An 11,964-nucleotide genomic window follows, 5' to 3' on the forward strand; every position below is an offset into this window, starting at 1 on the left:
AAAAACAAGATTGACAACAAGAGGACCGACAAAGTACCTAAATAATAATAATAAAATAACATAAATTCATTCTGCAGGAATGTTCTACATCATTAGTGTGCAGTCAGTCCCCCCAACACAGGTCACCCCCTCTCAATGGTTTCTGGTGCTCTGTCTCTCTTTGAGAAGCTTGTTGTCTCCTTGTCAGGACCCCCAACTGTTTGCCCATAATGCACCAGCACTCCTGCATGGCACCCTGTGAGGGGTGGTGGTGGAGGGCAAGTCAGAAGCCTTCAATGCGCGGGCCACAAAGACCAAAGGTAGGCGTGTGCTTGGAGAGGTGGGGGGCTTGACCTGGATGTTCCTCAATAAAAGGACCTTGAAGGCAGGGGGTCATTACGCCTGCATGAGCCGGTGCGTGAACCTGGCTTTCTCCCCTTGACAATCTTAAGGGGTAAATTAAAATCAATACAGCCTATGATGAGGCGACTGCAGTGAGACAGGGGTGAGGGAAGGTAGGAGGTGGGGGACAGAGGGAGAGAGAGTGAGCTTGGACTTGATGGATGGCTGGTTAAAGGGGGATGATCAATTACCCTGATGGATTGCTTTTTGGGGATCTCTGAAATGAGACAGATCTCTGCTCTTTAAAGGCAAATTCAGAAGGAATGGAGGCTCCACTCCAGTTTGCATGAGGGCCCTGCAAGGCAGGAATATTATTCACTTACATCTTTGTTGTTGTGAGAAGTGGCAACTGGTCCCTCCTCCTCTCCAGAATCCTTTATTTTTCGAAAATGTTTAATCCCCTTCGTCCCCTCCCCCCTCCACACATTCTCCCTCCAACGGATCCCCTCTCTACATTATTCTCTGTGCATTTTAATTTTTTTTCCTTCTTCTGTCACCGGGGGCCCAGTTTTTCCCCGCCTACTCTCCTCATTTAAGCTTGAAACTAGAATACTGGAGCCAAGAAATAGTTAATCTCTCCGGCTGCTGCTATGATTGGCCGCTGTATTCAGCGCTTCAGCCTCCTTGAATGAGAAATAGGGGTAACCAAGCAACTTCAGTGCTGGGGAGAAGAAGATAAAAAAAGCAAAAAGATGATAGGGCTTTACGGGATTTTCACAATGATGGAAGAATTTTGAAGCTGTTAACAGAAGAAAGAAAAAAAGAGGCAGAGGCAATGTGATTTCACCTTGAGTGTCCGGCAAATGGAATTAACAAATGGATTTTCTTAAACGCGCTTCCTCCCTCTCTCTCCCTCTCTCGCTCGTTGAGGGGGGGGAATAGAGCGCTCAAATGAAGGAGACACAGATGTGGATTAAAACGCACAAATGGGACACTTCAGAAAAGCATCCACTGAGAAAAGGTGAGTAACATCTCAGCTTTTCTTTCTTTTTTTGAGGGGTGTGGGATGAAGAGGTGCTTCAGCATTAAACTGTGAAACTACAGAGCTGTTTAAGGATGCAAGGCAGCTCAGCGACATGTCAAGATTTATGGATGGGATGCGTTGAATGAAAATGGGTTGCGAACCAGTCCGCTGTGGATGACCGGGATACAAACACACACAGAGTGAAAAAAAAAGAAAGAAAGAAAAAGGGAAAGAGAAACAAATGTGATCATGAAGCTGTGAACCTGATCGTCGGTGCTGCTTTGATGGATTTGAACGTGGAGTCCTCTGAAGCGCAAACGCCGGTCGCCTGTCAAATAACCCGCTGTCCCACGTCAAATTGCGCATAAATTACAAAGTGACGTTTGGGTTTTGATTGTTTTTAAACGATTTCAGCGGGTTAGCTGCTCATAGGGGCTTTTGGCTGTAGGATTTTGTGTAAAGGAACAAGTGTGAGAACAGGCGAAATCTTTTTTTCTCTGCCCACCACGTCTGTTGCTCTCGCCCCCCTCCACAATATTCAAATGAAGAGATGTTCTGCTGCAACAGCAGTAAGTCATCCTCAAACGAGTGCGTGTTAGCCCGCTCCGATGCTGAGCGAATGGATGAATGATGACGCATATGTTGATAAATGTATTGATTTCAGTGCGGAAGCGGTCAGGGAATGCTCCGCGGGCTGCAGTAGCAGGGGCTGAGTACCTGTGGATGAACGGTTGGATGGGAGCGCACAGCGCACAACGGCGCCGGTCTGTCCGGCAGCGGTGAGCAAAAATGTGCCAGAAACCAGTGCGTGGGCCTTCAGTGTGAGTCCTCCGGTCAGCAGCGACGTTCGTGGGTCAGTGTGGAGGTGGAAGCATTCCAGTTAGTCTTGGAAGACGTGGATGAGGTGGGTGGGTGGGGGGTAGCGTGAGACACGACTTCCATTTGCGTCATTTAAAATTTTTTATTTTATTTTTTATGTTGATTTTTAATATATGTCTGGATTTGTAGGACTTACTTGCGTTGTATAAGAATGGCTAAACTTTGGTTATTTTATTTTTTTAAAGTCTGTTATCATTCTTGGTTCTATATTTAAAGATAACCCTAGACAACAAGGTCCATCCCTAGTCCAGAGGCATTTCTTAATTAATTAAAAAGAGCCAAATATTGACAAAAATATAGTTTTTTCTGTTAAACCATTCAATAGAACAGGCTACTGTCCTGGCTGTTTATTATTTTGTTTTTCCCAATCATAACCTCTCAAACCCAACCCCCCTCCCCCTTTGGGTAAAATTGAATTGGAGCCAGTGTTACCAGTTCAAATGCAAAGTTCATTACTGGACCATATGTCAGTCATGATGCTCTGTGTTTTCTACATGGGTGCTTGTATGAGAGCAGCCGTAAATGATGGGAAATGAGCACTGTAGTGGAAATGTAGTAACACAGCAGCCATCAGCTACAGATCAGGGTGCTGCTGAAACACTGTGGCTCACCTGCATCTTGTTCATGCCATGGTTTGGTGGGATAAAAGCGAAGGTCTGGGGCTAGGATTCTCATGCTGGTGCCAAAGTTCACTGGCGATTTCTGCAAGTCGCCCAAACTATCCTTCGTAATCTCCTTAGTGAGGATGCTCTGCAACAGAGCCTAAGCTGTGCTCAGTAGGTCGATCGTGGGATGGATGTGTTACCACTCTCTCACACACATGCTATAATTTCCGGTTGTCACCCCCAGACATTTCTTTGCAGCCCAGTGTGAATTGTGGTGCTTAAGATAGAGCTCAACAAAACACTAGAGAGCATTAACTTCTCCAGTAAGGCCTTCTTTGTTGAGACTCCCAGTGGAATCAAGGCGCTTCATTTAGCTCCTGAAAGCGAAAGCAGCCGGTGCATATGGTGGATATAGCTTATCTAATTAAGACCATAATGAATTTTCCCCTTTTGCATTTGGAGGAAAGGTGGTTTGGGTATTTCTTCTCTGTGTTAACTCTTCACGATTGCATTGCAACAGTGTTGGAGCATTTTCAGCCTGTTGTTGTTTTGCACTTCTTAAATCTTTGGGCTTTTTCACCCCTTTGCCGTACCGTGCACACTCTGCTTCTCTTCTTTTGTTTCTGCTGGAAGCCTGGTGGATTATCGCATTTGTAGTTTCTCTTCATCTCGCAGCGGCATTCCCTCAACATGAACTACCAAGTGCTCTGAGGTAATGCGTCTAACAAACAGGGCCTCGTACTGACACTAATGCAGTTTCAGACTCAGACACATGACTCCCAGAGTGGCCTGAATCTTTTATAAAAAAAGTAGCTTTAATGAGCAAGATTGTGCCTGAGTTCTGATTTTTGCTGGCGGCCTTATCACATTTAGTCTGTTCATTAATAAAGATGTGGCCCCTGGCAGAGGCAGGTCAGAGGTGACCTCGCTTGCAGGAGTTGAACAAAAGGGGGGAGATTGCTCCGATAACGGTGTATTGTAGAAAGCTGAATGATGCACACGTTTGCCCCCCCCAACCCGCCACCCTCCTGGGAGTGTAATCACCATGACAGGTGCAGGGAGAGTTGGGGCAACTTAATGTGTCAGAAGCAAGAACTCAGACTACTTGGTGTGAAATCAAAGAGCAAAAAAAAACAAAAAAACGGCCTCCCATTTTACAGAGTGCCATGTGCTGCACTAGGTTTTGGGATGAGTAACTTTGTTGAGTTTACATCAGCAAACTGGCACCATCTTGAAGTAATCCAACACAACCCCCCATTAAATTGTTTTGTTTTCTGCTATTTTGATGAACAAACAAAGTGTTAAATACTAAACTTTAAAGGTATTGGAAGGAATAGCAAGTATAAGTTGGTTGTCACATTACACCGTGGAATCTGTCAGTATCACACATTTGACCTGACAATATGTCCATTTTTGCTGTGGTCAGTTTGTGGAAAGCACACAAACTTTGAGGGGAGGACACATTTTGTGATTTTCTTGGGTCAGAGTTTTCATGTTGTTGTTTCTGTATTAAAAAAATCATACAATATTAGGCATTTAAACTGGACTTTTATTAAAAAGTTGAAGGTAATAGCTTTGATTTGAATCAGTTCTTCACTACCCAACCAAAGCCATTTGGTAGCTAGGTCTCACTGTTACCCTGTGGTTGATTCTTTGTTGACAGAATGGTTTTTGTTGAGCCATAAACCAGAGGAAGTATGGCTTTGTTGTGTTGTCTGCTAAAACTGATCACACAAAGATTTTATCCCTGAAAAACAGAGGTGTATGTTTGTCATGACTGACTTGTGTGATGCTGAGTGATGTATAGGCTTGCTAAATCACAACAAGCAACCTTATGGAGATCCCAGAAACTTTCCTTACCTGGTTGATCGAGCATGCATAAGGACTTAAATGGAGAGCAGTCAGTTTGATATTGATGCAGTTCATTTTTCTTCTCACTTTTACACCACCTTGCTCACTATTCCTCTGGTTACCTGTTGGAAAATCTTGCAAAAGAAATCTGTTTGTCTTTTAAAATATATACAGAACTTCTGGCCTTTTTTAAAATTATATCAGTGATACATCAGTGGAATTGGTTCTCTGTTGTTTTTGTGGCTTTTATAAAAGTGACATTATTAAAGCACTGAGAATACCTTAATTTCACTGTTCATAATACACAATAATTATCACTTGTTTAAATTCACATTTTAATTACAAGGTGTAATAGATGGTGTTCATTTCTAAATTTACATTTAGAAACACCATTGATAACTATGGAGACAACCAACCCCAGTTGGTGTTCACAACGTGTCATTGATGGTTAATTACTTTGTGATACAATTAACTGCAAAAGTGAAAAGGATACCCATGTTTAGCTAGCACCATAAGCTCTGATTTAACAAAGGAATAGTTGTTGAAAGCTATTCAATGATCAGCAATTCATGCAAGAGCAAAAAGTGTAACAACAAACCCTGGTCTACCCTAGCTGTTTGGCTAATGAGGAACTTGGATAGCACCACAAAGTAGTGCCTTCCTTTTTTGTTTTATAGTTGCAGAGTTGAGAGTTGCATATGGTCACTAATAGACATTCATTCCATCCATCATTGTGACTAACAAAGAGCAAAGCACAAGTACTGAAGTCTTCATTCCCGCGCCGCATAAACTTCTGTGCTAACAAGCTAGTGTGCAGCCAGTGGAGCCAAGCTAAAGCTAGCTGTTGCTGTTTGGTTTGAGTCTTTATGCTAAGCTGAGCTCACAGGCTGCTGGCTCCAGCATCTCATGCAGTTTAAGGTCATGTTGCCCTTATTGATTTTTTCATCTAACTCTCAGCATGAAAGCTGTTTTTAACGTCCTCTAGGACAGCCGTCCTGCTAAGAACCAAAATATCAGGCTTGGACAGACTTCACATCAGCAATATCATGGTAACAGGACTCGCTTATTGAACAATCTCTCAGTAGCATCAGCAAGCAGTCATACAGAATATAAAATGCGAAACTGGAAAATGTTCAAATGAAAATACTCTTTTTGGACCTGTTTCAGTATAAAAATTGGAAATAGTCCACACTTTACATCTTCCACAGGACAGAGGCTGTACTGCCTTGCAAGTTTCTGTCTCTCGCTTCATAAAGAGTATCTGAATGGAAAAGCTAATTCTGTTTATGCCTTATTAATACATATGTTAAATTGTTTCCAATTTAGCTATTATATCCAAAATTAAAGAAAGGCTGAAGATATTAAGCAAATAAATCCACTCACATTTACAAACAATCAAACTTATAAACTTCTCCATCCAAAACGATCTCATTGTGATTTAGACAGTTGTAGATAAATATGTAGATTCTGCAAAAACAGCAATCGAGTACTGCTTTCCTAACCTCTTGTCACTTATCACACTGATCCTTTTGAGCTGATAATGAGGCAGTGACCCTAACAGTATAAACAGTTTCACTGGACTCAGATGGGGAAGTGAATTACCAGTCAGTCATACAGTTATTTCCATTGTGCAGAGGCGGGTGGCTAGTAATCCCTGTGCCTTGGCCTGTAACATCTGGTGAGTGAGTGAAGTGTTCAGTGTGAAGCCAGCAGTGTCAGCCTGCCTCCTCTGTTCAACCGGGGCAGCCATCACTGCCCGCTTCACTTCCAGAGGACTGGGCAACTTCAATGCATCAATGACACCAGCCATCACAAGGGACATGTAGCATGCCAAACCAATGATTCATTAGGACTCAATTAGCTGGGAGGCATGGGGCGCCCTGCCATATGCCTCGAGGTTCAACAGCAATCTGTACCCACTCTCCGTTACTATAATCTCAACTGTATTTTGGCACTGTAAAGTCTGTACATGTGTGCTGTATCAGTGGTGTACAGTAGCAGCACAAGGGCTGCAGTCTGCTCTTTTCCGCAGAGGCATCGTCTTTGTGCTATTAAAACAAGTCAGTAGCAGAGTTTTAGCAGCTCTGTTTCCAGCCGCCCAGCTTTTGAGCTGGAAATGAGTCACAATGACCTTCAGCTCAACTCATGTTGCGCCAGTTGGCACCGTATGAAATACTCATCCATCTACTGAAGTATGAGACTGTGGAGCTCCAGATACTGTAAATCTTAGGAGGTAAGAAAGGCCCTCGCTCAGTATCGACTTCTCTTCCCTTGCCAAGAGGCGGCATGCGCTGCAGACAAGATCTATCCGCCCTCAAATCTAGTTTGTCTTCTTATCTGTGCCAAGGTAAAGGACCCCCTCACCTCATTCCACATGCCCCCGCCACTTAATCAAAGTGTTCCATAAACAGAAATAAATGAAATCAGATAGGAGCAGGAGGCAACCCCTTCGGGGTAAAAAAATCCATTAATCATCAACACTTTTGAGATTTGAAAAGCAAATGCTCATAATTTTCTCTATTTTACATTGATTTGTAGAAATTTTAGGTCAGACGTCCTTGAAGGAACGGCTGAAGCAGGTGTAGGGCTTTCTTTAGCGTATATATTTAAAGTGAAACCTCCCATGCACATAAGGAAATTAATGTCGGCCACACGCCTCCCTCCCTCCATATCTCCAGCGTTTTCCGGCATATGATGGGACGGCTTAGCTCCTCATCCAAATCACATTTGATTGGATAAATTTATATGTAGGGCAGTGAAAGCAGGATGAGTCACTGAAAACACTTAACAAGAAAGGGATTTTGGTAAGGCAGTGTTCTCCATACAAACAGGTTTGCATCTCACGTGAACATCTTTAGCGGAAACCGGCCATCGTTCAGGAGGTTTTGTTGGTTTGGCTTTTGAATTTTCACATTTTAATTTGTGGAGCCTTTTTTTTTAGAGCAAGAAATAGAAAATGAATGCACGTTTTTGCGCATTAAAGGCCTAACGTTTCAATAATACCAGCAATGAGTGAGGATACAGGCAAAGGAAGTCAAGTCGGAGCCACTCTGCCCCAGTTGTAAGCACGTGCAGCCACCCAACTGCATTCCTCCAGCGTTTTCACCGCATTACCCAGAAACGCTGCGTTCGCGTGACCCAATTTATCAGTCTCTCCTCCCCATTCATCTGCTCTCACAGATGCACTACAGGAGGCTCCATAAGAGCATCCATCACCTCAGAGTAGTGAGATCCTTCAGTTTCATCCCGCTGGCCCGTTCTACAACCCTGTTCCCAACAGGCAGGACAGCGGGTCCATATGTGGCTGACGATTATAACAGAGTGCCAGGCTGGCAGCAGCAGCCTCGTGTTTCAGTCTGTAAAATATGTAATCAAATATAAGCTTAGCCATGTTTTTCTTCCACTGACAGTCAATTTAAATATTGTCTCTGCTACATCTCCTTACTGCTGTACTTCTTCAGCCCCCTGGAGATAATTGGGCTGTTTAGTTCAGCCCGGAGGAGCTATCAGATTAAGTTTTCATGTGATTTCATCTCCCCCAGATTCATGTCTTTTTTTTTTTGTTGTTTTCCTCAGTGCTGCCATTTCAATCATTTACAATTTTGGAGTATCTGAGAAGCTAATTTTTTTCAATTCACAAAAAGGAGAACTTTATGCCTCTTATGGGAGGCTGTAGTTTGTGTTTCCAATACTCGAGATGCCCTCATTGGTATAAAAAAGGGAATCCTCACACATCTAAAGAAGTTTCAGCAGCAAAGGCTACACTACAGCATAACCTTCAGGATTCACCGAAAAGCTGGTGTATTAGACTGCATTAGTATCTTTTTGTAGCGGATAAACTGACTACTGAGTGTAGAATGTCTTTCATGTGGCCAAGCTGCTACACCGTAAAGATGTAGAAAAGCATAAACAGCATAAATAGATGCTGTAAAACTGCTGTAGCTCGTGCTGAGATCAAGAGAAATCTTCAAAAACCCAAAGTTCTCATTCTACCCTTAAAAAACAAAACAAAAGACAGAATTTATATTCATGCGATCGAAAGTGCGGGGAATGAGAGTACCACCTGAGTTATGCTTTTATTTTATCAGCGTACCGCGTCTTTTAATAACCAAGTCTGCTAAATTAAAAGATGCTGGTGCAGAACGTCTCGTAGCAGTGCCTGCAGGGAAGAGCCTCTGTATTTTTTTTTGTTTTTGATGTGGAGTTGCACCGAGCAGCGAGCATCTGGCACAGCGGCGGCGGTCAGCATGACGCCTTCTGACGAGACCCTTTAGATCACTTCTCATCAGAGCGTCGCAGTTGGAGACCACCCTGATACTTTGCTCTAATCAGCCGTCAAGTGTCATATTCAGAAGGCTTCACTCAGGCTTGTATCCAGCCTCCACTTTTGGTTTATACAAAACAACACCGAAGGAGCAGCTCCTTGGAGAGAGAGACGACACTTGTGTTGCTTGTGTGTGCATGATGTTTTTTTTGGGGGGGTGTTTTCGCGATCTGTGCGAGATCCTGACCTTGCGACGCCATTGTAATGAGAGGCAGTGGAATATTTCACTTATCATTAGCAGCATGATTAGCTGCCAATGGGCTGTGCCTGACGTGGTTTAATCCTCCCAGTCTCCAGAGTGCGATAACATATGAGATGACAACAGTTTCACACCCAGTTTCACACCTCCCGTGGTTCCATACGTCGCAGCAGCCTAATCACTCATGTGAGATTAATGAGAGACGTTGAGGTGTGGTGGGAGATTCACTAATTACACCCGCGCATGCTGTAATGTAGTCGGGGGACTGGAGAGTTTGTGTGTCCGAGTGTATGTGTGTGGGTTTCTTAAGCTCTTTTTAATGTACAGTTTTATGAGATACCTGTTACTCCTTAGTGGGCGAGGATGAGCTACAACAAAGGTGACCTCGAGAGGAAAGAAGAAATGGCTGTGTGGGGAAGTGGAGTAACAAAGTCAAATCACTGCAAAATATCTTTAAACCTGGAACGTTAACAAGTTGTAGTTTAGAATTATTAAAGGTGCAGTTAGTCATTTTTTTGAGGGGGGGTTATTTCGATGAAAAAAGATTGTTGCACTGATGAATATGTGTGTAATTACGCCTTCAACAATCTGATGCATTCACATTGAAAATGCACAGGAGCGAGTGCAGGTTTGTGGAAGCTGCTAAGTTCCTAGCATATTTGAAGTGGCTAGGAAGGACATCTACCTTCTAATCACATTTCACATATGTAGTTGTTAGAAACATATGTGGTACGCAAAGGAGAAGAAAAGTGTTGTATCACTTGTAGGGACATAAAATTCATGTCTGCGTGAAGGTTCATAGCTACATTTTCTTGTTAGAGACGGAGTTCCCTTTAGCAAAGAAGCAAAAAATGCAAAGAAAATGCAAAGAAAAAGAGACAACACCAATAGCATCACACACTCAAGTGTGCATAAACATGTTTGTTTATACCCATACTGTCGCACTTACTTATTGTGAGCAGATTAGATTAGATTAGACACATGACTGTTCAGGCTCTGGACTAGATTATAAATAATAAACTGAATATAAGTTAACATTATGCCAGCTAATTTTATGCTCAAATGTCCTAAAATCACACTTTCCCTCTGATAAATTTAGAGTTTATTTACTAACCATCAGATTCCAATCTTAGATCTACTTCAAAGGCAGTTTTGCTAATGCTGGCTAACAGCAGCAAAAACAGCAACGCTTACCAAGAGAAAAGTTCAACATATCCTCATCAACTCACCTCAGTATTGCTGTTATTGGTCAGAACTGAGCTTCACTGACTAATCAACTCATGTATGAGTCTTTTACAAAGGTTCATAACCTCTTTCAGTGTAAATAAAGGTGGCTGTTTCCCACCCAGCATTGATAGTGGACTGACAGCCTACATAACAGGAAAAACCTCAAAGGCAAATCTGGTCGGTCACTTTGCTATCTCAGTACACACATTACAGACATATGGCAGCCAGAGGTTTTGATTTAACTGATTTCATTTAAGTGTTGATATTATTCAAATAAACTCATTACAAAAAGTAAGGACATTTGTGTGTTGTTACAGCAATTATTATGTTGCTGTAATGATTGTTCAGCAGAATTGAGTATGTGGGCTGAATAACTGACCTGGAAAACTTCTCCGTTATCCAGGTCATGATTGTTTAAGGAGCTTGGAAAGACAGAGTATGGACTACTTTAAGTTTCTTGAAGATGTTTTTTACCTCTCATCCAAGAGGCTATGTCAGAACTGAGGAAGCCCCTCGAGTGAGAGGTGAAACATCTTCAGGAAACTTAAAGAGGTCTAGACGCTTTCTTTCCAAGCTCCTCAATCTGCTACTGAACCCACAGATGCATTACAAATGTGGCACAATTTAAGTGGAAATAAACAGGCATTCCAACACAGTAAGATTTATCGCCAACAAACATTGTTACAACAAAGAAATAATCCACCAAACTCAATTTCCTTATTTTTTTGTGCTAAGTTAAAGTAAAAATATGGTGTGTACAAAATGTATTTTTATACCAACAGAAAGAAACACACCAGCTGGTTGCAGTCATCATGGAGAAGTCGTAATTTAACGTTTTTGATCTCTCTTGTCTGACTAAACAGGAATATGCATTTGAATTAGGAGGGGTAAGAAAATAAAACTTAGTTGACTGCAATCTGCAATCTACTGACATATATTGGTGAAACTTTACACACTGTAATCACAGGAATCTTTTGGGCAGTAGATTTGGAGGAGCAATCAAATTAATTGCGGCACTTTTAAAGCAGAACAAGGAATGTTTCAGAATCAGAATTCAGTTCCACCAGCTTGATGTGCCATAAAAGTGACGCGTTCGTGTGGAAGTGATTCGTAGTATTTGTGTTGGTAAGAAATACCAGACCTTTAAACTCAATACCAATACACAAGAAAACACCCAACACTGCTTTTCAGACTACAAAGTGGAAAATGACACAACGAATGACATCAATGATAAAAGCTAATCTAATTATTAAAAAATCAAATCAATCCCAGACTTAAGGAGAAATCACTTTTTAGACACAAATAATTGTATTATCCTGTTAAGTCACACTTTCTGTTAATGTTATAGACAGGCAGGACTGATACAATTTACTGCCCAGCTCCCATTTTATCATTGCTCTTTTATTATTAACCAAAGCTGCTAGCATCTATCTGAATGATAACCTACAGTGGGGCAAAAAAGTATTTAGTCAGCCACCGATTGTGCAAGTTCCCCCACTTAAAATGATGACAGAGGTCAGTAATTTGCACCAGA

The 11,964-nt window shown here is 42.1% G+C and overlaps 1 protein-coding gene across 1 annotated transcript in view; it reads left to right on the forward strand.

The window, feature by feature from the left end:
• Positions 1-952: 952 nt before the first annotated feature.
• LOC102313495 (complement component 8, beta polypeptide) overlaps positions 953-11,964 on the forward strand; it is a 62,273-nt gene continuing 51,261 nt past the window's right edge. The window contains exon 1 of the mRNA XM_005935626.2: positions 953-1,342. The gene's annotated coding sequence lies outside the window, so the exon portion shown is untranslated. The remainder of the gene's footprint in view (positions 1,343-11,964) is intronic.

The sequence above is a fragment of the Haplochromis burtoni genome, unplaced genomic scaffold, assembly GCF_018398535.1.
Source record: "Haplochromis burtoni strain Fernald_Lab_line unplaced genomic scaffold, NCSU_Asbu1 Contig_199, whole genome shotgun sequence".
Lineage (NCBI taxonomy): Eukaryota > Metazoa > Chordata > Actinopteri > Cichliformes > Cichlidae > Haplochromis > Haplochromis burtoni.